The sequence below is a fragment of the Panulirus ornatus genome, chromosome 26 (assembly GCF_036320965.1).
Source record: "Panulirus ornatus isolate Po-2019 chromosome 26, ASM3632096v1, whole genome shotgun sequence".
Taxonomy (NCBI): Eukaryota; Metazoa; Arthropoda; class Malacostraca; order Decapoda; family Palinuridae; genus Panulirus; species Panulirus ornatus.
This window is the reverse complement of record NC_092249.1, coordinates 7,682,069-7,707,436: the sequence shown is the minus strand read 5'-3', so window position 1 is coordinate 7,707,436 and position 25,368 is coordinate 7,682,069. Positions and strand designations below refer to the sequence as shown.

General features: G+C 42.0%; 1 protein-coding gene across 5 annotated transcripts in view; it reads right to left on the bottom strand.

Annotated features, from left to right (window-relative positions):
• LOC139757444 (uncharacterized) overlaps positions 1-25,368 on the bottom strand; it is a 979,032-nt gene that overhangs the window by 809,426 nt on the left and 144,238 nt on the right. For all 5 annotated transcript variants that reach the window (XM_071677964.1, XM_071677968.1, XM_071677965.1 and 2 more), the window contains exon 10: positions 16,813-16,962. The gene's annotated coding sequence lies outside the window, so the exon portion shown is untranslated. The remainder of the gene's footprint in view (positions 1-16,812; positions 16,963-25,368) is intronic.

Genomic DNA, 25,368 nt, shown 5'->3' with positions numbered 1-25,368 from the left:
ATCGTGTTTCATTTTCCCCCGTGGACTCGTAGGAATCTCCTTAGAAATTAAGGCAAGTGAATATGCAACCATGTGCTGAATTGTCTATAATGATGAGATCTTTACCTACGTCAGATAACATAACACGCTTCATCAGGGCGACACACGACCAGTACTACCTACACAGAATCGCAAGTGTACACAAACTATGATAAAAGTCAAAGTCATTCCTTTCATTTGCTCGTACACCACTGAAATATCTACCATAATATCATTTGATACAATAGAAAATTATTTGCTCAAATTAGCAACATGAAACAATGTGATTTCGTTTCCCCTCGTTAAAAAAAATATATATGCTCTGATATTCATTATGGAACTTCGCACGCTCACCTGGTTTAAATAATTGTGTCCTAGTCAACGAAATTAATCGGTACAATGTTTCGGTATAACAATTACCAGGATGTATTCACGGGTCGCCCAGGGTCAAGCGAATAGGTTCGAATCCTGGGTGTGGCAGTCGGTCCATAGTCAACTCAGCCGTACATCCTGCCCTCAAGGTGTTGGTCGATAAGCTGGGTTCCTGGCCTCCGTCTGTTCCTGGCGCTAAACCGGTAGAACACATACGATATATATATATATATATATATATATATATATATATATATATATATATATATATATATATATATATATATATATATATATAAACAAGGGTAAGGGGAGATACGATAACTACTAATGGACTCTTAACAGATCGTGACTCGTTAGGACATCAACATACAACAACCTTTTAAAGTTAATAAGGAGACTAGAATAATACAGAGCTATTGAAGGTTCAGTGTTCACATGTACACACACACACACACACACACAGTGACGTACTCGAGCCTCCAGAGGTCAGGTGGGTTACGCCTGATTGGACCTCCACACAAGACGGTCAGCTTACGATGAATTTCAGTGAAAGTGAGCATACACTCTAGATACAGGAACCAGTAACTCGGTGGGAATGTTCTCGTAGAGGAAGGTGAGCTTAGAGGGTCTGAGCTGTGGTTGCTCTGGGTGAACGCCACGACGGTGACATAAGCCAACACCATTACGGTCCGCATCCCTACTCGACGTCCCATCATGTGAGCTTAGGAATCTCTCTACCATCTCCATTCTACCTTAGCTCAGTTCCGTCTTCCCAGCCTCGTCATCCACCATGACACAGAGGAACCAGCTGTAGAGGGCGCAGAAAAGATGCAGGATCTTCCTGGTCCCAGTCTTACACCACCTACCATGAGGTCCCTCAACCTCGCTGAACTTGCCCACACTCTCCGACAACTCACATGGCAGTTTGGCAATAAATTACTGACACACCCGCGTAATCAAGACCTCTCCTCTCCCCACCAAGACCCAGCTTCACTGATCGCCGTCCATCACCACGGTCGCCTTGCACCAACCACTGTTCGTACAGTACAAGAATAGTCTAATATCTAACACACTGACCCCCATAAACAATCTGTGAACAAACGCACAAGTATGCAAACCAATAGCCCAGTTTTCTCAAGGTAATTTGCATGTCCACTATCATATTACTGGGACTCAACCAACGTCTAACTATCCATCACTTAGCGTTCAACTAATCCTCACTTATCACTTTGATGATGTACATATAGTACCTCCTCACGCATGTGCTTATCCAAAGTGCACACGTACCCAGCCCTACTTACATCTTATGCTCTTTTGTGTTCAATCACTTAATTATTATCATAAACCCAGCAACATGTTATTTGCCTATTTGCAAGTGAATGGCTGCCTAGAATTAATGTCATTCATTATCATTCTTCTTCCTTTTCTTCTTCTTCTTATTATTATTATCATTATTATCATTATTATCATTATTATTATCATTATTATCAGTATTATTATTTTCAGCAAGACACAAATAAAAATATGAGTAATAAGCACAGATCCTATCCATGGTGATGATACCTTCAGTCTCTGACATGTAAGAAACCATTTATATCTAACTATATCCAATGATTCAGTTACAAAGGACCACTTTTCCCTTTCTCCGAGTCATCCTTAATAGGCTGAAGTTTAATGAAGTACAGTTACTGTGCAAGCAATTTGGTGACCAAGAAGTAAACCTCCCTTGTTAGGTATATCAACTAGGCTTCTATTTTGTTTGTCTGGTTCGTAGCTTTGAGAAACTGCTCCCAAATTAGTGGGAATTTTGGTCGTATTTCACTGCTTTCTGCACGAGAGAGAGAGAGAGAGAGAGAGAGAGAGAGAGAGAGAGAGAGAGAGAGAGAGAGAGAGAGAGAGAGAGAGAGAGAGAGAAACAATACCAGTAGCGGCTACTTTGCAACACTCAAGAGGCACGAGGGGAAAAATGTGAAGACTTTGTGAGAAAAATAAAAAACTGGATTTGGCTTCTGGGGAGATAAGGAAGCGCCGGAGCCGGTGAGGCAGGCAGGGTTCCGGCAAGGGAGGAAATTACTGGTTGAAGGAAGGAGGCGTAGTGGCGGTCAACAGCACCAGCTGCTGCTGCTGCTGCTGCTGCTGCTCGTGTCGTACAAAATGCAAGAAAACGCCGACGTCAAAGATTCAAGAAAGATTAATCCCCTTCCTTCCCTTTTTCTATTCCCTTTTTCTAAAGTAAATATATCTTTAGGATGCCTTGTTTCAGTAATGTGTTTGGGGCCTGGACGTGATGAAGAGCTTGTCCGTAAATGATTTATTTCCCGTTTCACGTAAAAAGGGAGTATTTCCATTATGTGAAAGACAAGGCCAAAAAAATCTGAGGGGGATGGAACAGGTTCGTACTGACCTCATACGAGTCAGAAATAAATCTTGTTTAAAGGTTCAACATTGTCAGTTTCCATTATCTTTTCCCAAATTCTCTTACCAGTTTGATAATATTTCATGATGATATAATTATTGATAAAGAACAAGGAAAAATTATTTGAATAAGCTTTCGTGGGTAGGTAACATTTCCCCCAAGTTAAACGTATGTACGTCACTAAGACATCCACTGTATGTATATCCGATCCAAACCCCCCAATGTTAACTAACGGTCCTCGACCGAGAATACATACAGTCATTGATAGGTATGGCTTATGTAATGGTGGGAGAATATAGGCAGCTAATTCTAGGAGGCAGAATCCCGAGGAGTATCTATAGAAGAGGGGGAATAGAACCAGGACTGAGTCCTGAAGATTAACGGGTTAAGTTTTCAAGTTAAATTTGGAGGCTTAAGCTGAAAACTCGCCCAGAGGGGCAGTATGAATTCATGTGGAGAGCAGAGGAAAAAGAGCTCCACTCACGGACAAAACAGAGCTTCACGGCAAAAAAAAAAAACTTCACTCTCTTACAAGAAAAAAAAGAGTTTTACTCTGACAAGGAAAAATAGCCTTGCTCTCTTACACGCAAAAAGAGCTTCACACACTGACAAGAAAAAAAGTTTTACTCTGACAAGGAAAAATAGCCTTGCTCTCTTACACGCAAAAAGAGCTGTACTCTCATACAGGCAAAAAGGAGCTTCACACTCAAAAATAATTTGAAAGGCAATGTAGAGGAAAACATACTAGATTGCGACTGAATCAATGACCGAACTGGTTGAGTCAGGTGGGATTTAGATCAATTTCTAATCATGACTGAGGGAATATATCGCCATTAGAATTCACAGCATTGCAGGCCCTTCAAATCTAAGGAAGCTAATAGGAGGAAATGATGATTTTCCAAAAGGGTTACTGAAAGAGGGAGCAAATATCCTCTGATGACACCACACTGATGATGATTGCAAGGAGGACGGGATGGGAGTACTCGACAGTTCCTATGGTAACGTAGTGCACAGAGACAGACGCTCCTTTAGATCACTAAGAAATTTACGCATCTGTAGCTGCGCTCTGAGACAATGACCCACATCGACCTGAGATCAATATCTCGCGCCCACCTGTACTGGGCCCGCATGCTTACCCGTTCCAATGACTCGTACTTCGACTGAAATGTCACTACGCACTTCCTCGTGAGCTATGTCATGTCAGAGAATCTATCCAGTGAAGGGAGTATCGTTGGAAGTGCACGATCTTCCTGTCAGGAGTGATTGATATGATCAACACTATCGTGTAAAGAGGTGACACCAAGGCTGCCCATAGCATAGACTCTATCAAGGGCCTCATTCGGTGATAAGAATCCTTCAGTATGATTTTCCTTTGCACACCCCTGCCTATCTATGTACTCTGACATCAAAGGACATCAGCAGAGTTGAGATGATAATTACCCAATCTAACTCTCCAATCGTCCCTCCCTGTGATACCCTAGCCTGGTAGTCTATATACAGGCAGATCACTGAGGGTGACAACAAACTAGAACCTGGCTTATCTGTAGATCTTGCTATCAACAGACGTTCCGAAATGGACGAAATTATATGAATGTTTCAGCAGACAAACCTGTCGTCGCCCTCTGAGTTACGGACCTTTAAGATGACTGTGATTAGATTTTCCGAATAAAACTGACACAGAGCGCTCCAGCAATGACCCTGCGACAGAGAGGAAAAAATAAAGGTTCTGGAAGTGGAGAAGCCAGGATAAACCAGTCGTAATTGCGCCCCGCTCCTGCAACTCCAGTTCGTTAAAGTAACACTTGTACTGGAAAGTCGAAAAGACTTAAGATACTGGACAGCTTAGTCGCTCCTGAAGAAGTTAAAGAAGAACTTCCCATAATCTTAATTGTATGTTTATTTTCTTTGGGTGTTTGAAGAAACACAACCAGAAAATGACGTCTAGAGAGGATTTTGTCTTACGAAACTCTGTGACTCTAAATTGAAGTACAATAATCGTTACACTGACATATAATTCAGTCCGTTTCAACAACCATGACAATTTCTCCTTCCTTGAACATCGCGATGGTTACTCCAACAAAGCAAACACTGCCAGCGCCATACTAACTGGACAGGTTTGTGTCTTGTATGACCATCAATTTCTTAAAAATTTACTGGTGGATTTTACCAGAACGACCCGAGTCCTCTGATTTGATACTAGATCTCAAAATTACTAGTGCCTTATATCGCAAAGGCTTGACAGTCATCGATACACCTGTGTCCACTGTTGAGTCCACTGTTGAGTCCACTGTTGAGTCCACTGGCTGTCAACCACCACATCGCGACTCATCTGTGGTGTGTGTGTGTGTGTGTGTGTGTGTGTGTGTGTGGGGGGGGGGGGGGGGGGGGGGGGGGGGTCGCGACAGCTCTTTAGGGGGCGACGCGTCGTGCTGTCAGCGGCCTGAATCAGAGCGAGACGGTCAGGGGGGGGGTGTTTTTGACCCCGGAAAGGTCTACGGGGATTGGCTCTATGGCTGGATGCATCGTGAAAGAGTAAAGAAAGGTTCGAGACATGGATTATAAATGGCGAGATGTGGTGAAGATTCTTTGAGAATTATAGATAATTCAATGCCGCTGCTGCTCACGTTATCCCCAGCTTGATTTAATAATCAATAACTTAAGAAATCGGAAAAACAGTTAAAGGAAAATATTGATAAATCAGTTATTAGGGTCTCCATGGGCAACAAGCGGGAAAAAACAACTTTAAGATTTACGAAGATAGAAAATTCGCACCATACAAGTGAAAGAAAGAAAAAACTTGGTTCTACACAAACAATCGTCGGACAATAACTACAGTAAATGAATCAACATTGCCATGCACTTAATGGCCATGTGTTGTCATTCCCGGACATAAGCAAAGAAAAGGGATAACTCTTGATGAATATAGACTTAATAGTATGATGTACATCGGTTCACATGTTTTCTATGATGGTATTAAAGTCTGATCTGTAATACTCGTATCTATGTATCATATGACATATTGTAAGGACTTGTTACATGCGATGCGAAGATGTTTTCTTCCTTATTTCTAGCGTTTTCGAAAAAAAAGCTGTAGATAAGAGCTGTCTGCTGTTATGGGCAGCGAGAATACATTGTTACCACAGGTGTCTGGTTAGTAGCACCCTCTGCTGGTTTATACTGGAACTTTGATCACTCATCAGCACTATGACTATCCCTCATCAGGTATGAGCAACCTCACTGTCCTTGGCACAGGGTTGTACCAGCGCTGAGGAAACGTCTATATAAGCACAGGCCACCGGGGTCCCCTGTTACTAATCTTTTCCATTTAAACGATGCTCTCTCTCTCTCTCTCTCTCTCTCTCTCTCTCTCTCTCTCTCTCTCTCTCTCTCTCTCTCTCTCTCTCTCTCTCTCTCTCTCTCTCTCTTTCACAGGAAGTCTTACACGAAATTCGAAAAACGGTCATGAGGGTACTATCTGGATATTCTTGTCTGACATAATGCATCGTAATACCCATCGGACAAATACTGTGAAGTGCTACTACAGTACGAAAAGTTCGTAATAAAGTCGTTTAGGTCGAACGCCACCTGCAAACGCCTTAGGAAAACGGTTCCATCATCTTCAAAGGGACATCATTCCTGTCTTATGTGGATGAGAAGCTATTACCAAGAGGCAGATAAAGTAGAGAAGTACTTGAACGCCATTCTCCACGGAAATGATGAGTCCATTACTGTAAGATGATGATGATAACAGCTTTCGACTCTTATTTTAGTCGATGTCACACTTGTCGAAGTTTGAAAAAAACGGAGAGTACGTAGAGAGGTTTGAACGAGGGAATATTGATTTGGTGGAGGCTAGCGACTGACACACTCTCTTGTCTACCTTACGTCTAGTGGTGAAGGTGTGAAAACGATATTCATATGTTCCCAGGTGAAGATACTGAACTACTTAGTGGAAATGCAGGGTGGAAATCCCATGACATCCATCCAAACTATTTCCTTATGTTTGGTTGGTGTGCCTCAAACTATTCCAGGACAATAGTTCTGTAAGTCATCCATTCATTGTGTCATTATTCTACGGTTCCCTGATTTTAAGAGTCGTATAAATGAGAAGTTCTGCCCGGGAACGTATGTGCGTAAAGCTATCAAATGGGGACATCATGACTGCAGGTTGAGAATGAGGAGAGACAGCTACTCTCTCATGACACATTTTAAGGTCGATTGACTCTATAAAAAGGAAAATGACTCTGTAACAGAAATTGTGACGCTCACAAGACCTTTGGTTTAATGTATATTGATAATGGCTATATCAATGTTGATATGATTATAACATTTGCAGGACAGACTGAAGATGTTTTAAATAGGTTTATGAAACTGGAATCAACTGCTTTGCAAACACCACCAAGGATATCTTCGACGGAGGAGGAAGAGGTGTCAAGCTTGGGACAACTGAGTAATACAGATGTCACTAGCTTCGCTCCGAGACCCGCACCGAACTGAGATTGATAATTCGTCCCTGGACTAACCTACCCAACTTAGATCTCTGAAAGCATGGCACTTTCTCCGTCCGACAACTGAAGAATATAAATGTCTCCAGCTATGTTCATAGACCCGTACCAAACTGAGATAGATATCTCTGGCCTGGACTCAAATGTCCAACTTAGATCCCACTGCGAAATTCCCAGCTGACCTGGCAATCAATAGCACAAGGTTCAAGAATCGTAAGCAAACGTTTTCGACTTGGTGATCAATAACACCAGATTCAAGATAAGTGGACAAACGTTTCTGATCAGGGGATCAATAAACTAAGGTTCAAGGATCGTGGGCAAACGTCTTTGACCTGGCGACTAATACTATAAGGTTCGAGAATCGTAGGCAAACGTTTTTACTTCGAATGAGACGAAGTACGTTTTCCTCAACAGGATTGTTAACATGTGCAATGAACTACCCCTTAGAGAAGAAGAGAGCAGTATCTAAGACACGTTTGAACATAGATTTTATAAATACTTCGCTACATATCCACGACTGTTATCATTTGCACCTCCTTAACCATACGATAAATTCACAGATTTTTCTCTTCGAAAAATTTGCACGTCTTTGTACTCGTGCCATTATTTCCAAGGGTTTCTGTTCTCTCTGAGTATCACAAACAGCCTTGTTAGGATCCAGTGGTCTGTTGCTGTTTGACTTTACTTGTATTCAGTTGTATCTCTCAAAGGAAGGATTTACAATGACTCTAGAATGCTAAAAATCGAAATTTCCACCAGGATTGGCTGGAATGATTCCTTACATCCAAATCACTGGGGTAAAATGGCGTTCACACTGGCAGTTTATAGACTCCATCATCAAGTGACTGCACGCAGATCGCCCGGTGATGTGAGTGTGCCAGTCTGACTCTCCAGCCCTAACTTGTTCTGGATGTTCTCACCTTCCTGTTCATAGGTTCTGACATCACTAGACGAGTCACCATCTGGCATGAGGATACGAGTCTTTCAATCTGACTGCCTGTTCTCCAATCATTCCTCCTCATTATATAAGAGACCTACGAGTCTGTAAGTGGCCAAGTTACTAACGTCTCTAGACTCTTGACACAAAGAGACTGTACGTTTCCGGAAAGATATCTTTGACTGTTCCACTTAAACTATCCCATCTATGACTTCGTGGAAGACCGATCAAGCGCCACACTCAGACAATGAAACTGAGAGAGAAGTCAGAAGTGGCCTGAAGCCGAGAAGCCTGGATAAACTCAGTCGTAATTACCCTCATCTTGGGTTCCAGTTCATTAAAGAAATAGCAAGACTGAGGTTCAGGAAGCCTCAAGATCATGGACGACGTAGGCTATTCAGAACACCACTTCTCCTCCTCCCTAATCCGGTGATGATGATGATATATATATATATATATATATATATATATATATATATATATATATATATATATATATACCATCCCCCTCCCCCTCATGTGTGCGGGGTAGCGCTAGGAAAAGACAACAAAGGCCTCATTCGTTCACACTCAGTCTCTATCTGTCATGTGTAATGCACCTAAACTATAGCTCCCTTTCCACATCCAGGCCCCACAAAACTTTTCATGGTTTACCCCAGACGCTTCACAAGCCCTGGTGCAATCCACTGACAGCACGTCGACCCCGGTATACCACATCGTTCCAATTCACTCTATTCCTTGCACGCCTTTCACCCTCCTGTATGTTCGGGCCCCGATCGCTCAAAATCTTTTTCAATCCATCCTTACACTTCAAATTTGGTCTCCCACTTCTCGTTCCCTCCACCGCTGACACATATATCCTCTTTGTCAGTCTTTCCTCATTTATTCTCTCCATGTGACCAAACCATTTCAATACACCCTCTTCTGCTCTCCCAACCACAATCTTTTTACTACCAAACATCTCTCTTACCCTTTCATTGCTCACTCGATCAAACCACCTCACACCGCATATTGTCCGCAAAAATTTCATTCCAACACATCCACCCTCCTCCATACTACCCTACCTATAGCCCATGCCTCCCAACCATATATCATTGCTGGAACCACTATTCCTTCAAACACACCCATTTTTGCTCTCCGAGAAAACGTTCTCGCCTTCTACAAAAAGGGGATGACTGTGTTGTTCACAGGTTGGTATGGATATTCAGTGTGTGTATGGTTCATGGTGAAGTGCCTGAGGATTGGCGGAATGCATGCATAGTGCCATTGTACAAAGGCAAAGGGGATAAAGGTGAGTGTTCAAAATACATAAGTCTTAGTTTGTTGAGTATTACTGGGAAATTATATGGTAGGGTATTGATTGGGAGGGTAAAGGCATGTGCAGAGCATCAGATTGGGGATGAGCAGTGTGGTTTCAAAAGTGGTAGAGAATGTGTGGATCAGGAGTTTCCTTTGAAGAATGCATGTGAGAATTTCTTAGAAAAACAATTGGATTTGTAAGTAGGTAGCATTTATGGATCTGGAGAAGGCATATGATAGAGATGAAAGAGATGCTATGTGGAAGGTATTAAGAGTATATGGTGTGGGAGGTAAGTTGCTAGAAGCAGTGAAAAGTCTTTATCGAGGGTGTAAGGCATGTGTACAAGTAAAAAGAGGGGAAGGTGATTGGTTCTCAGTGAACGTCGGTTTGCGGCCGGGATGCGTGATGTCTCCATAGATGTATAATTTGTTTATGGATGGGGCTGTTAGGGAGGTGAATGCAAGAGTTTTGGAGAAAGGGGCAAGTATGCAGTCTGTTGCGGATGAGAGGGCTTGGGAAACGAGTCAGTTGTTGCTCGCTGATACAGCGTTGGTGGCTGATTCGGGTGAGAAACTGCAGAAGTTGGTGGCTGAGATCGGTGAAGCGTGTGAAAGAAAGCTGAGAGTAAATGTGAATAAGAGCAAGGTAGGGTTGAGGGACAAGTTAATCGGTATGTAAGTTTGAATGGAGAAAAACTGGAGGAAGTGAAGTGATTTAGATATCTGGAAGTAGATTTAGCAGCGGATGGAACTATGGAAGCGGAAGTGAGTCACAGGGTGGGATAGGGGACATATACATACCGATACATTTCAACGTATACATATACATACACACACAGACACATACATATATACACATGTACATAATTCATACTGTCTGCCCTTATTCATTCCCGTCGCCACCCCGCCACACATGATATGACAACCCCTCTCCCCCCGCATGTGCGCAAGGTAGCACTAGGAAAAGACAACAAAGGCCACATTCGTTCACACTCAGTCTCTAGCTGTCATGTATAATACACCGAAACCACAGCTCCCTTTCTACATCCAGGCCCCAAAGAACTTTCCATGGTTTACCTCCAGGGGAGAATGTATATTTCCCACGTATTCTCTGCGGGTCGTAGAAGGCGACTAAAGGGGAGGGAACGGAAGGCTGGAAATCCTCCCCTTCCATTTTTATTTTTCCAAAAGAGGGAACAGAGAAGGGGGCCATGTGAGGATAGTCCTCTAAGTCTCAGTCCTCTTCTTAATGCTACCTCGCCAACGCGGATAGACATAAACATTGATAACATTCTCTATTTTCAGCCACGAAGCTAAACACGTTAGTCTCATATTAGTAGTGCATAACATTTTACTGCACCAAATGAAAGATAAGCGACATCTTACACTGTAGGCTGGGTGCGTTATTTGCTCATTCGAAACTAACAAATCAACTGTGTAATCTTGTGCAATTCACGGGTAAGCCTTCATGTTAATGGTTGGTTTTCGTGTATTCCCACCACAAAAATATATCATACGTATTTACTATTCGCGATCTAATGGATATCAAGAGTAAGCTGTCATTATATCAGTGTCTCGACCATGCATGAAACAACCCCATACAATATACAATATACAGTTACCTTATACGTAATCTTTCTGACTTGATATCTGTCGACAGCTGTGTGGTCATGCCATCATATGCCACTCCAAGCGTTACTTATTCCATGTACAAAGAAGTGTAAGCCATATTTTCCTATCACACAAGCATAAAATCACTTAATAAAAATATGGCAAATAAATGATGTTACGAATGTAATCCAATACATCAAGACAGATGATCATATAGAGATGAATGTCCAGTGTTGAGTGAGGCAACGTTATGCTCTGTGACAGACAGCCATATTGTCATACCTGAAGACAATCAAGGAAAAAGCAGACCTTGCCGGAAGGAACTTATACATCAAATTATGAACGTCTATACACATGTGTTCTCTCACGATACTTTACGTCACAGAACAAAATTCTGTTCATCTATGAAATTCTCGGTTTGATGATTATTCTGAAATATTTCAAAAAAAATCCGTACATATGTATAATTTTGGATGCTATTCAATTATTCTTGTTGGGAAAATTTCTACAGGTTTAGATTTAGCGGACCTTAAGTCTGTACTCGGTCGCAGTGCGAGTTAGAAAGTGGGTGTCCTGTTGAGATGTCGAGAATTCTCCCCCTCTGAACAGTTGCTCCGTTTATACAAGGGATTGATCCGTCCTTGTATGGAGTACTGCTCTCACATCTGGGGTAGTTCTAGCTCTGTATTCTTACTTGACAGAGTTGAGTCTAAAGCGAATCAACGTATAAACTGTCCCAGGAAAACTTCCAAACTTACCTCACTCTTCCTCTTCTATAGGTATTACTTTGGTTTTTGCCCCCGAGAGCTGGCAGCTCGAGTGCCCCCACCACTAGCTAGCCCACGCAATACTCGGCAAGCTGCTTCGTCACAAGATCATTATGTGGCCATCGGCAAGTCAAGGGTGAGCCGTTCTGAGACCCAGCTTCTATTCCTACATGTGGAAGCTCTGAAACTCTCTACCTTCTAATGCTTTTTCCAATAACTTTGACCTGGCACATTTCAAGATAAGTTTTTCACTCTCTTAAAAATTCGTAAATACTTTCCCTTGTCTTTTCTTTTGTCGTTTCATAATTCCCTCTATATTTCAATTAAGGTCCGGCCTTGACGTGGACGTTTGTCCGAGAATGGAGCCTTCAAAATAAAAAGGAAATAGATGTCACAACAACCTCTTTCCAGGCTTCTTCAGCAAAATTAATAATGAATTAAGGTTACCTGGAAATCTAGATCACCCATCAGCACTTCGACTATCCCCTTTACTTTCCTAGTGTGATATAACGCACTATATTTGGCTTTAGCTAACACGAGAGTTAACACATGAGATGGTGTGCGGGCCAATCTCCTTTGCATGGGACATATAAGAAATACGAAGTGTTCATCAAATTGAACGTTGTTGTTCTCTGTATATTTCTAGCGACGTGATGAAATTCAACCTCCATCTCTCGGTTACTCATATTGCGCTAGGAATCGTATGTAGATATTTCAACTGGCAAATGTATTTCAAACGTTTTATGATGAGGATTACATCAGACTCGATTGTATATCATCATCTCGTGCATTTAAAAGCTATTACGATATTGATAAGTCGGATCAGTAAATGAGAGCCATTGCATCATGAAGGAAAGTCTGTCCATTGCTGAACAATTACCTTAAGTAATTGTCGAGTGACTCTAGATACAATAGCGATGTTCAGAATTTCCAGGATGAACATGAGGCAACTGGGGTAGTTAGCGTAAATTATCTTTTTTTATGTTAGCTGAGACAGCGGGGGCAACTGAGGCCCTCTTCTAGAACATCTCATTAACGCTATATAGATACCCTAACCTAAGCCAAGTACCCCTTTTATCGGCTGACCCTTATGGGTGGATGAACAGCTGGGTTGACTGTGGCCCAATTGACACAACCTGGATTCGAACCTAGGCACTCGACCCTGGGCGGCCCGTGAATGTACAGTATCATCCCTTATCATCCACTACATCTTTCCCTTGGTGTTTGCTACTCAACTTCATACTATTGTAAGGTGTCCTTAATTTGTAAGACAGGGTTTCAATATGTCACTTTTACATAAATTCCTTGATATTTGTTTGGGTAAGATACTCTGTGGGTGTTTTTTCATGCTACAAGTAATCATATTTGGTTACGGTAGTGATGAAGTTAGGCGTAGAGGGAGTGATTATTTTGAAGGACTGTTGAATGTGTCTGATGATAGGGTGGCAGATGTAAAGTGTTTGGGTCGGGGCAGTATGCGAAGTTAGAGGAGCTGGTGAAAGCCTAACGCAAGATGAAGTAAGACACGACGGCTCTAGTAGATGACATTGCAGTTGAATTCATTAAATTAGGAGGTGACTGTACTGATGATTGATCATTAGGATACTCAGTATATGTATGGATCATGGTGATGTTCCTGAGGATTGACAGAATGCATGTATAGTGCCACTGTATAAAGGCAAAGGGGATAGGGGTGAATATTCAAACTACAGAGGTATAAATTTGTTGAATATAACTGTTAGGCTGATAAGATGAAGGCTTGTACAGAGCATCAGTCTTGGGAGAAGTAGTGTGGTTTCAGAGGTGCTAGAACATGTCTGGATTAGGTCTTTCTTTGAAGAATGTGTGTGAGAAATACTTACCGAAACAGATGGATTTGTAGGCGGCATTCAAGGATCTGGAGTAGCTATGTGATATGAATTAACACAAACGCCTTATGGAAGGTCTTAAGAATATATGGTGTAGGAGATTAGCTGCTGGAATCGGAAGTTTTTAAGGGTGTATGGCATGTGTACGAGTAGGAAGAGAGGAGAGTGACTGGTTCCCAGCGAAAGTCGGTTTGCGGCAGAGGTGTGTAATCCCATCATGGTTGTTTGATTTATATGGATGGGTTAGTAAGAGAGGTAAATGAGAGAGTTTTGGAGAGAGAGGAGAGTATGCCACCTGCAGGGAATGAAAGGGCTTGGGAAATGAGTCAGTTACTGTTAGCTGATCATACAGCACTTGTGACAGATTCGAGTAACAAACTGCTGAAGTTGGGGCCTGAGTAAGAAAAAGTGTGTGAAAGAAACGTAACCAAACCAGCCTCAGAAAATAATAAAAAGTACCCGTTACAGCGGAGAGAACATCAGTCTTTATATGCTTACTGTCTGCCCATCTTTACTACTTTATCTTCACTACTGATATAAAGATATACAGTACTTGATTCCTTCCATTAACGAAGCTTGATTCTCTGTGCTATAAGAGATCAATGTTCTTCATTTTCTTTACTAGTTATGCTTAATCCTCTTGGATCTCTTTACCAATGATGCTCGATCCTCTTGGATCTCTTTACTACCGATGCTCTATCCTCTTGGAACTATTTACTACGCTTGGATCTCTTTACTATTGATGTTCGATCCTCTTGGTTCTCTCTTTACCATTGATGTTCCGTTCTCTTAATTTCTTTACCACTGATGCTCGATCCTCTTAGATCTCTTTACTATTGATGCTCCATCCTCTGGGTTTACTTTACGGATGTTACTTGGATCCTATCATAATTCCTGGATCTCTTTCCTATTCATACTTGTTTTCTTACTTAATTTACTGACATCTGATTCCCTTCGCTACTGATACTCAATTCGCTTGAATATCTGTAATATTGAGGCTTGGTTCTCTTTATCAATGATACCTAATCATTCCCATAAATCACCCCTGAATTTCATCATTACTTATACCTGATACTCTTAACTTATGAATCATATCTGGAATAACGATATTTGGTTATCTTCACGCCTGATAATTAGTTATCTATACTAATAATACTGTAATACTGTAATATTGTAATACCTTCACTATCAATATTCTCACATAATTCATTGTAAATGTGGAAAGAATTCCAGAAACCATATGATTTATGCTGTCTCCTAGACTTCTACATTCCGTCCAGACTCCATGATTTGTCTAATTCAAGTCGTCTGCGCAACTTTCGACAGGAAATATTCAAAGAGACATTTCAAGTAACTTCTTTTTCATTCTATTTGACTTGAAGAATAGTTTTGGAAGTGTGTACCAAAGAGTAAACTTGGCAGGTTAGGTAAGATATATGCTTACAGATTGTAAGATTATCGTCAGGAGTTTGGATTGTCCGAGAGAGACGCCTCGTTTGAAAAAAAGAGAGAAAAAAATAAAAGTCCAGAAGATACGACACATCACTTGGAAGTTTGGTGGAATTACAAAGTTACGAAGACAGAAGGCGATCAGCTCCACTCAAGGATGATCTCAGATACTATCTACGCCAGCTGGGAAACGAAGGCAATCATATGTAATGAGAGTGACACTCTTTTATCTCAGACACAATTCATGGTAATTGATTCGAAAAAAATGTGTGGGGACGCCAGTCGCTCCATGTGTAATACCATTCGCCAGCATAATCCCTGGGACATTTAAGAGACTGCTTGACAAGATAATGACCACCTATAAAGGTCACAGCGCAGTGCAATGAGCAATAACAAGAATAAACACACAAGTGGTACACCAGTTCTTCTAGAAAGAATAGAAAACGTTATAGACTGCATTCTACAACAGGACTGTCGAGGACAGAGGTGTTACTTTGGACGATGGTAGTAAAATGAAAATGCAGAAGCTGGTGTCTACGTTTGGGAAGGAGTGTGAAAGAAGGACCTTAAGAGATAATGCGAAACATATCAAGTAATGAGGTTTAGTATGTATGAATAGGGTGAATCTCGGGGATGTGGGATGTTTTAGGTACCTAGAAGCGAACATGACAGCGGATGAGACTATGGGAGGCCAAAGTGAATCGTGGGTGTGTGAAAGGCAAAGGATACAAGTCTGTTGAGGAGTTTGTGGAATAACAGGTTCTGAGGGGAAGGATGGGTATGTTTCTTGTTATAGTATTTTTGTGGGTGTTGCATGGATTCTGTGTTAAAGCAAAATGGATTTTGTTTTTATACGAGGAGAGTGCTGGAACTGGACCTTGTTTTTATACGAGGAGAGTGATGGAGTTTGTGTTCAGACAAGGGCAGAAATGGGCTACGTATGAAGTGGGAGAGGAGGAGGAGGATTCATTGTGCTAAGACAAGGAGGGGAATGGTCTACTTGTTAAGAGAAAGAGGAAGATCTATTGGCTTACGACAACCAGAGAGTTGGTCTCTATGTTAAGGCAAGGATGAAAATGGAGGGAACTAGACTTTGCCTTAGGTCAAGGAGAGAAGGGAACTTTACCTTAAGAGGAGGAGGGGAAAATAATTCCTTTTTAAAACGAGACCGAAAAATAATTCTGTATTAAGACAAAGAAGGACACGGTCTTTGAGGTCACACGAGGACAGGAAATGGAGTTTGTCTTTAGACTTTGAGGAAAATGGATTCTGAGATATGAAAATTAAAGAAGTTGAATCTGCCGTAAGACAAGAAGGGAAGTAGATTCTACCAGAAGACATGGGAGGAAACTGATTTTCCATTAAGACAAGGAGGAAAATGAGGTCTTTGTCAGGAGGAGGCAAAACGTATTCTGCGTTACGACAAAGAGGAAAATGGTCTATGTGTTGAGACAAGAACAGTAATGAATGGTGTCACATGGACTATGCACTGGGAAAGTGAGAAAGTGAACTCTGCCTTCCTGACACCTAGCGGAGGGTCGATCCCTGACAAAATAAAGTGGCTTACCTCCTGAAACGCGTCAGCTGCTGACCCCCTGACACGTCCGTTCCTCACTCTGTGGCTCACTTCAGCGGTTCACCCCGACACACTTGGACATATGAGGGAGGGGGGGGTAACATCCCAGAAGAAAGAGAGCATCCCATTGCCGGACACATCCTGTAAAGCAATGCAGCAATAAGAGCTCATTCTGAATACGCTGCTCAACTCTGGCCAACTCTAAGCCAGACTGAAATGAGTTCAAAGAAGAGAAGCTAAGCCTAGTCCTTCACTCAGAAATAAATAAGCCTTGCAGAGAAAATCTCAAGGACTTAGGTTGTTCTGTCATAGCTCACACTCTAAGAAGATCTAATATGAATATCAAGTACTGAATGATTACGCTTCGCAGATGAAAATCTCTCACTAACAATACTGGCGTACAAATAGAATAAAGGATAAGTAAAAGTAACCTGGAATTCATTTGTCGTTGTAGAGTGGTAAAGCACCCCAAAAAAATATGCCTCTTTCCGCAGTAAACGTAAAGACTATCAATAACATGAGATTTTACAAAGTAAATCGCCTCTCGGTTTAAGACGTCATCTCAGTACTTTACTGGAACATATGGCAATCAGTAGGAGCTTTGGTTGACCATTCCTGGTGATACTGTTATAGCGTACCTTAATGATTTTTTAGAATCCTCTTCTCGAACGTCGAGATGAATATCTATCAAGATATCTCAATAACGACAGCAGCTTTTCCTTTATGGTTGAATTCGGTACGTTTACAGACATAGCGGTGCAAAGCAATAAATAAATAAATATATATATATATATATATATATATATATATATATATATATATATATATATATATATATATATATATATATATATATATACATATTCTTATTATATATATGTCGCCAGAAACCCGCTCCTTAAGACACAAAGGCGATTCACAAAAATAAACAGCGACTCATTCCCCGAAAACTTTCGGCAGTTCATTTACTCGTACATCATACGGACTCAGTCTCTACTGCATTTCCCGGCACATGGGATTCACTGACTAGCACACGACGATGGCTCGATCCAAAACACTGGACGGCAGCATATTCCATCACACACGTCAGCATCTCATTCCCTGAGACATTAATCTGCGGCCTCTTCTTTCACACGTCAGTAACTCACTCCCTAACAAGGTACGAATGTTGCCTCTCTGAAGCACCCAGATACACGACTTTGGTTCAGTCCCTGACACAGTGAAGACAGTAAAGTGGACCACCCCCTTACACTTCACACTGACTCACTCCCTTACACTCCACAGTGACTATTTCCCTGACACACGATGGCTTATTGACGAAGTGAGGAGAGCGGCAGCAAACTGCCTGTAACAGTAAAACAGCTCATTCTCTGACAAGTGTTGAGGGTTCAGTCACTGACGGATGATGGCAGCTCATTTAGCGACACAGAACGAGAGGTTCAGTTCCTGTGGAAAAGCAAAGAATCACTTTGCAGGAAAAATACATCAGCTCTCTTCTCACCACACCGGCCCGCTCTCCCAAACGCTTGACGGCAGCTTACCCTTTGAAACACGTCGGTGACCCGCTCCCTGCCCCACGATGGTGGATCGCTCCCCGTCACACGACGTCAGTGACCTACTACCTGTCACAAGGCGTCAGTGACCCTCTACCCGTCACAAGACGTCAGTGACCTACTACCCGTCACAAGTTGTCAATGACCCTCTACCCGTCACAAGACGTCAGTGACAGACTACCCGTCACAAGACGGCACATCACATGTGGGTTATTCACGCCTGCATAAGACAGTAGCTTACTCCCAGACACACGTCCGTACCTCACATCCCGACACCTCGTCACGCGCGATTGGATCAGTCCTTCCACGTCGGTGGCTTACTAACACACAGCAGCGGCGGGTCCCTGCCTGACGCTCAAAGACGGATCATTTGCTGACGGACCATCGCTTGCTTACTCTCTGACACTCTCTGGTGCCAATCCTCTTGTCGGCTCCACCCTCCCTACAACGCCTAGACACAAGACAGTGGCTAACTCCTTGACACAGGACGTAGACCCTCTCCCTGACACACAACATCAGCTCACTACCTGCCACGCAACATCGGCTCGCTCCGTGCCACACAACATCGGCTTGCTCCCTAACGAACAACATTGGCTCGTTCTCTGACGCACAACATTGGCTCGCTCTCTGACGCACAACATTGGCTCGTTCTCTGACGCACAACATTGGCTCGCTCCCTGACAGACAACGTAGGCTTGCTCTCTGACACCTTGCGGTAGCTCATCCCTTGCCAAACGCCGGTTCCTCACTCCGTGCCGTAAAGAGGCATCTCACGCCTTGTCACACGCCAGTGGTTCACAGCCTGCTATCCGTGGCTAACACTCCCTGAAATTAAGTCAGCTCAATTCCTACCAAACGTCGGATGATCATTTCCTGACACAAGACTAGAGTTTACTCACTGTCAGGTGCTGGTGACTCAATCTTCAACAGACAACGGTGAAATCCTACATGACACATTTCAGGGGGATTACTTCTCGGTCAAGAACTGCCGCTCGCCTCTTGACAGACCTCGCTGACTTCGTCTCTATCATAAGCCGGAAGTTCACTCAGCGACCAACTGGTTCAAGGACAACTTCCTTCCCGCCTGACACACTTTAGTGGCGAAAACGAACAAACTGCTCACTCCCTGACGGACGGCTGTCACTTTGAGTAGCGCACGTCATCTGCTAGCTACACGAGGCAATACTTCGACTATTTTCCTGACGACGGTTTCCCACAAACGTACTAACCAGTAGGAAAAAAGTATGAAATTTATATATATATATATATATATATATATATATATATATATATATATATATATATATATATATATATATATATATATTTTTCTTTTTCCAAAGGAAGGAACAGAGAAGGGGACTGGATGAGGATGTTTCCTCAGAGGCCCAGTCTTCTGTTCTTAACGCTACCTCGCTGACGCGGGAAATAGCGAATAGTATGAAAGAAAGAGAGATATATATTCCTACTAGCCGTACTAACTGACCTGATGAAGTTGAAATAGCGTGTCATTACGTTTCGGAGATTTCAAACATTCCTCAGACGAAAGAGGGAGGGGTCGTTATTTGGCTGACTGTGCGCCCCGAGATGCGTCAAAGGTTAGGACAAATATGCACCCAGACAGGCGCATCATTGGTCGGGGGTCAACACCTACGACCCACAGCCACAGCAACGGTTGTCCCACTCCTCATAACATACCCACATACATACATACACCCGTCACCACACACTTGCATACTACGTCACCACACACTTGCATACTACGTCACCACACACCTGCATACTACGTTACCACACACTTGCATTCTACGTCATCACACACTTGCATACTACGTCACCACACACCTGCATACTACGTCATCACACACTTGCATACAACGTCGCCACACACTTGCATACTACGTCACCACACACTTGCATACAACGTCGCCACACACTTGCATACTACGTCACCACACACTTGCATACTACGTCATCACACACTTGCATACTACGTCACCACACACCTGCATACTACGTTACCACACACCTGCACACTACGTCATCACACACCTGCATAATACACCACACACCTGCCTACTACGCTGAGCGTGTTGGAAAGGCAGGTGTGGCCAAATATTTCCTCACACAACCCAGACTCCAGTCAAGAAGGCAGTTATCTCACTGAACGTCAGTACAATCACACCTGTAGATTGTGTCTGTTGAAACACCCAAGGAACATCTGTCATGTTCAGTGGCACTGGAACGAACCCCAGGAGTTCCAGGTCTGGAACTGACCCCAGGAGTTCCAAGTCTTTAAGAAGACGGATAAGAGGCAAAAAGGTTTTCTTCAACATTTCCAGGTATAGGTGAGGGCATCCAGTATTACGTAATGATGGAAGGGATTATCAATACAGTCTCTCTCTTCTAAGAACTTGTAAGGCGTAAAGAGGCAACTGAGGGATCACACTAGTGTTCCTCATCCACTCTACGGTTAGCCACAACACAGTTTCAAGATAAAAGCCGAGGTGAAAACTGTGAGACACTCAAGTCCACACAGATAACAAGACACAGCAGCCATACGATACTAACCTCACTATATAACTCATAGTGTAGATAATGTCAAGGTACACTGTCTCTCCTTCAGTGAACACATGCAATAACATGACAGCTGCATACACTCTCCCACTATACTCATGCATAGCACAGCTGCAATTACTATATATATATATATATATATATATATATATATATATATATATATATATATATATATATATATATATATATATATACATATATATATATATATATATATATATATATATATATATATATATATATATATATATATATATATTATTCATTATACTTAACCGCAGTTTCCCGCGTTAGCGAGGTAGCGCAAGACAAGGAACGGACGACGAATGGCCCAATCCACCCACATATAGATGTATATACATAAACACCCACACATGCACATATACATATCCATATATATATATATATATATATATATATATATATATATATATATATATATATATATATATATATATATATATACATAGTGTATGTGTGTGTATCATCAGGAGAATAATTCACATGACAGGAACATATGATTCTCTCTTTTCCCAGTACGTTTCCTATAGACTGGAGTACAGCACTCCATTGTCCCGGCACACAATACACGACCAACGAACGCAAACGTAATTTTGTAGGGAAAACACCAGCACATATTTCCCGGGCGCGCACATCTAGTGTACCGATTCTATATCAAATTGGTTTCCAGAGTTGCTCGCCTGGGTACGTTTGCTTCAGCTTTATTCCTGGCTTTTAAATACCTACGTACTGAGTAATGTTGAGCTATGCAAGACAATCTTTGTAGTGTAATACAGAGGTGTTACAAGCTGTATGATATATATATATATATATATATGTATATATATACATATATATATATATATATATATATATATATATATATATATATATATATATATATATATATATATATATATATGTATATATATATATATATATATATATATATATATATATATATATATATATATATATATATATATATATATATATATATTCCTATGAGTCCACGGGGAAAATGAAACACGAAAAGTTCCCAAGTGCACTTTCGTGTAATAATCACATCATCAGGGGAGACACAAGAGAGAAATATAACAGTCAGTTGATATACATCGAAGAGACGAAGCTAGGACGCCATTTGGTAAACATGTGATTGTCCAAAACATACAACGAGCGTTCATAAACTTATCATTTTACAAATCTTATCAACAATAAAGTTATCTAATTTGTATAGACCATCACTAATATATATATATATATATATATATATATATATATATATATATATATATATATATATATATATATATATATTTATATATATACGCCGCAGACTGGGAGATAAGAAGCGTGTGTGTGTGTGTGTGTGTGTTTGTGTGTGTGTGTGTGTGTTAGAGTGCGGAGTGTAAACAATAGGCCGACCCCGGCGAGGGTTATCACCCACCACCGCGCCTCATCGAGAGAGATTACTGATTATGGATAGTCTTCTAAAACTGTTAAGTAGCGAATTAATCTTTAGATTGTAAGAATAATATGAGTGAATTAGTGCGCCAGGTCATCCATAGCATATACCATGAGCATTAGTGTAGGCTAATTGTAGAGATCAAACTGCTAAACTCATAATGGACATTGCGTCGTTCCTTAACAGTTGTCGTATAGGATTAGGTTAGATACATAGTACAATAATTACGTTGCTTAGATTAGAACATACAGTGAGACAGTATCAGATAGTGACGCAAAGAATAAGAGACGAGCGTGGAAAATCGGAGAAGTGAATTCATAAAGCGCTTAATTAAGGAAAGTGAATCAGTGGAGCAATTTACCAAGGACACTGATATGATTGTCCTGTTATTACAACGAATGGATTCCTGCGCTACGCAAAACCAGGGAAGAGAGGGGTCAGCGACTCGGCGAGGAGCCATCAGCATGCAGACAAGTTGGCCCAGCCTGGGAGGCAAAGTGTTAACATCTCCCACGACTCCCGGTAGATACAACATAGCTCATGGAGTGATGTGCACAGCCTTCGTGAGGATAACCAAATATTTTGGAGTATACTGGTGACCTTCAAAGGGCTTTTGTCTTGAGTCATGTTTCACTAATTAATTAATGATTTTAGGACTAATGTCAGTGCTGTCAGTGGATTGAATCAAGGCATGTGAAGCGTCCGGGGTAAACCATGGAAAGCTGTGTAGGTATGTATATTTGCGTGTGTGGACGTGTGTATGTACATGTGTATGGGGGGGGTTGGGCCATTTCTTTCGTCTGTTTCCTTGCGCTACCTCGCAACCGCGGGAGACAGCGACGAGGTAAAAAAAAAAAAAAAAAAAAGGACTAATGTAATGGATACCAAGTTTATGAAAGAGGTAGTTGTAGTACACACTGTTCTTAATAATGTCCAGCATTACACGTTCGTCAGCTAAATATGTTTGTGACATTTGCTGTCTGTAAAATACCTTTAATATATTGTTCACTTGAGCCTCTAGCTGTGGAGCGCCAGTTAGAAACCTTCGTTTATGTATCCATTGTCATATCAGTATTTACTCCATGATATTTCAAAGCTCAAAAGGTGTCCATGATGAACTATTATTGTATGCTTAACGTATCGACGTATGTATGATTCGATTCCACTTATTTTGTACGACTTAGTGCCCTCACTAACTGCATTCATGCACTTCCAAAAGTCTGCGGAGGGGTTGTAAACATTGGTGGTTTACAGACCAATTCCTGTTTGAACTAAGTCTAGGAAGGAAACACTACCATTCGAACTTAAGTTCATAGGAAAACTTTACCATCAAATGTTCTTCCAAAGCTTGTTGTAGACGATAAAGATGGTCCTCATTACGTACAATAACATATGTGTCACCTACAGTACGTGGAAGGGCTACTGTTCTCGTGAGCTGTGCCATGTGTCCACTATATCACGGTGCGGACTCTTAGAACGCGTTTGACTGCTCCTTCCTACAATTTTTGTGTGTCAACCTCCCACGCGAGGATTAGCTGCTATTATACCTCCTTCTTCCACGAACAGCTAAGCTGCACAGGTCTCTTAATACTTCTATTTTTCCCCCTCTTCATATCACCTCCCTTCCTATAGGAGTCAGATCTACAAACACCTGCAAAGTCCTGAATAATTTCTTTCCTTTTCTTTTGCTTCTTTTCTTTCACCCGAGATGGCCTCAGTTGGGGTATATTTTGGTCTTGCCAAATCTGTCACTATACATACAGACGAAGGATTGTGAAACCATAGGCGCTACAGACACAGGGTGTTAAACCTCTATCATGACCCCATTAGCCCAAGTGATTGCTCTAATTCAGTCCCTGAAGAATATGTAACCTACATTTCTCTGGGATTTTTTTTTCTCCTTTTTGTCCCCAGCGAGTAATGAAGTCTTCCCGGTGTAAACACTGGGTCGGGTTAGCCACTACAAATCCGCTTTCCTCCTCTGCTCGGCTCCGACAACGAGGACTATTTTTTACCACAGGGTGAACATAACCCTCGTGGGCGCTGTAATTTATTTATTTTTTTTTTTTCCCGAGGAGGACCTTAGTGGTGGAGGCACTCCCAATCAGCCACGATTCTCCTCGCCGCAGGAGCCGAGGCGGCAAGCTTCAGGAGAGGCGAATGTGGTGGCTGGAACACTCCGTCAGTGCATGAGATTGGATGGCCTGGTTTGCGAGCATAATTAAAGAGTCTCTGACTTGCTCAGGATCCTGGAAAACAGGAGGTCAAACGGAGCATCGACATCCACCCCCTACACCAAAAGTCGGTATAACTTCCCATATGAAGCTATGTAACGTATGAAGTGAAACGTACAGTGAATGAAGTTCGTAACAAGTTATGTAATATTGACCCACAGGGTCCTTGACTAAGACCCTTTGTGACCTCTGTAATCCTTTGGCGCTACCACCCACAAGATGTGCATGGAGTGCACAACAGATATGCCGGGGTTACCGGTACAACTCCACCCCAAGGGCCTTGGGGGGAAGAGAATGTCACCCCATCCCTGCGCTTCCGTCAAGCATACGTCTTGCAAAACTTTTCCCCCCCTCACACTTCGAAAGCAAAACGTTGCCTCGCTGCCCACAGAGATACACATACACACACCTCGTGAAAAATACCAGCGGAGGTTTCTGCAAACTTTGCACTTCAGGCCACACCATCGTCGGGGCCTGAAACAAGCAACACTTTTCCAGGGAAAGTGCTTGCCTAGCTCCCCTCAGTCACAGATGTCAAAGAGTCTACCTAGCTCCTGTTATCATGGCATGCAAAATGGATACCTGAGGGTCGACGATCAAATTAGCATCGCCACCAGCTTAAAGAGTTTGCATCACGTTGGTCATAAGAGCAATGGTCTTGACCACCCCTACTGAACGGCAAGACAGAAAACAGAAATACCATTGGTCCATTACG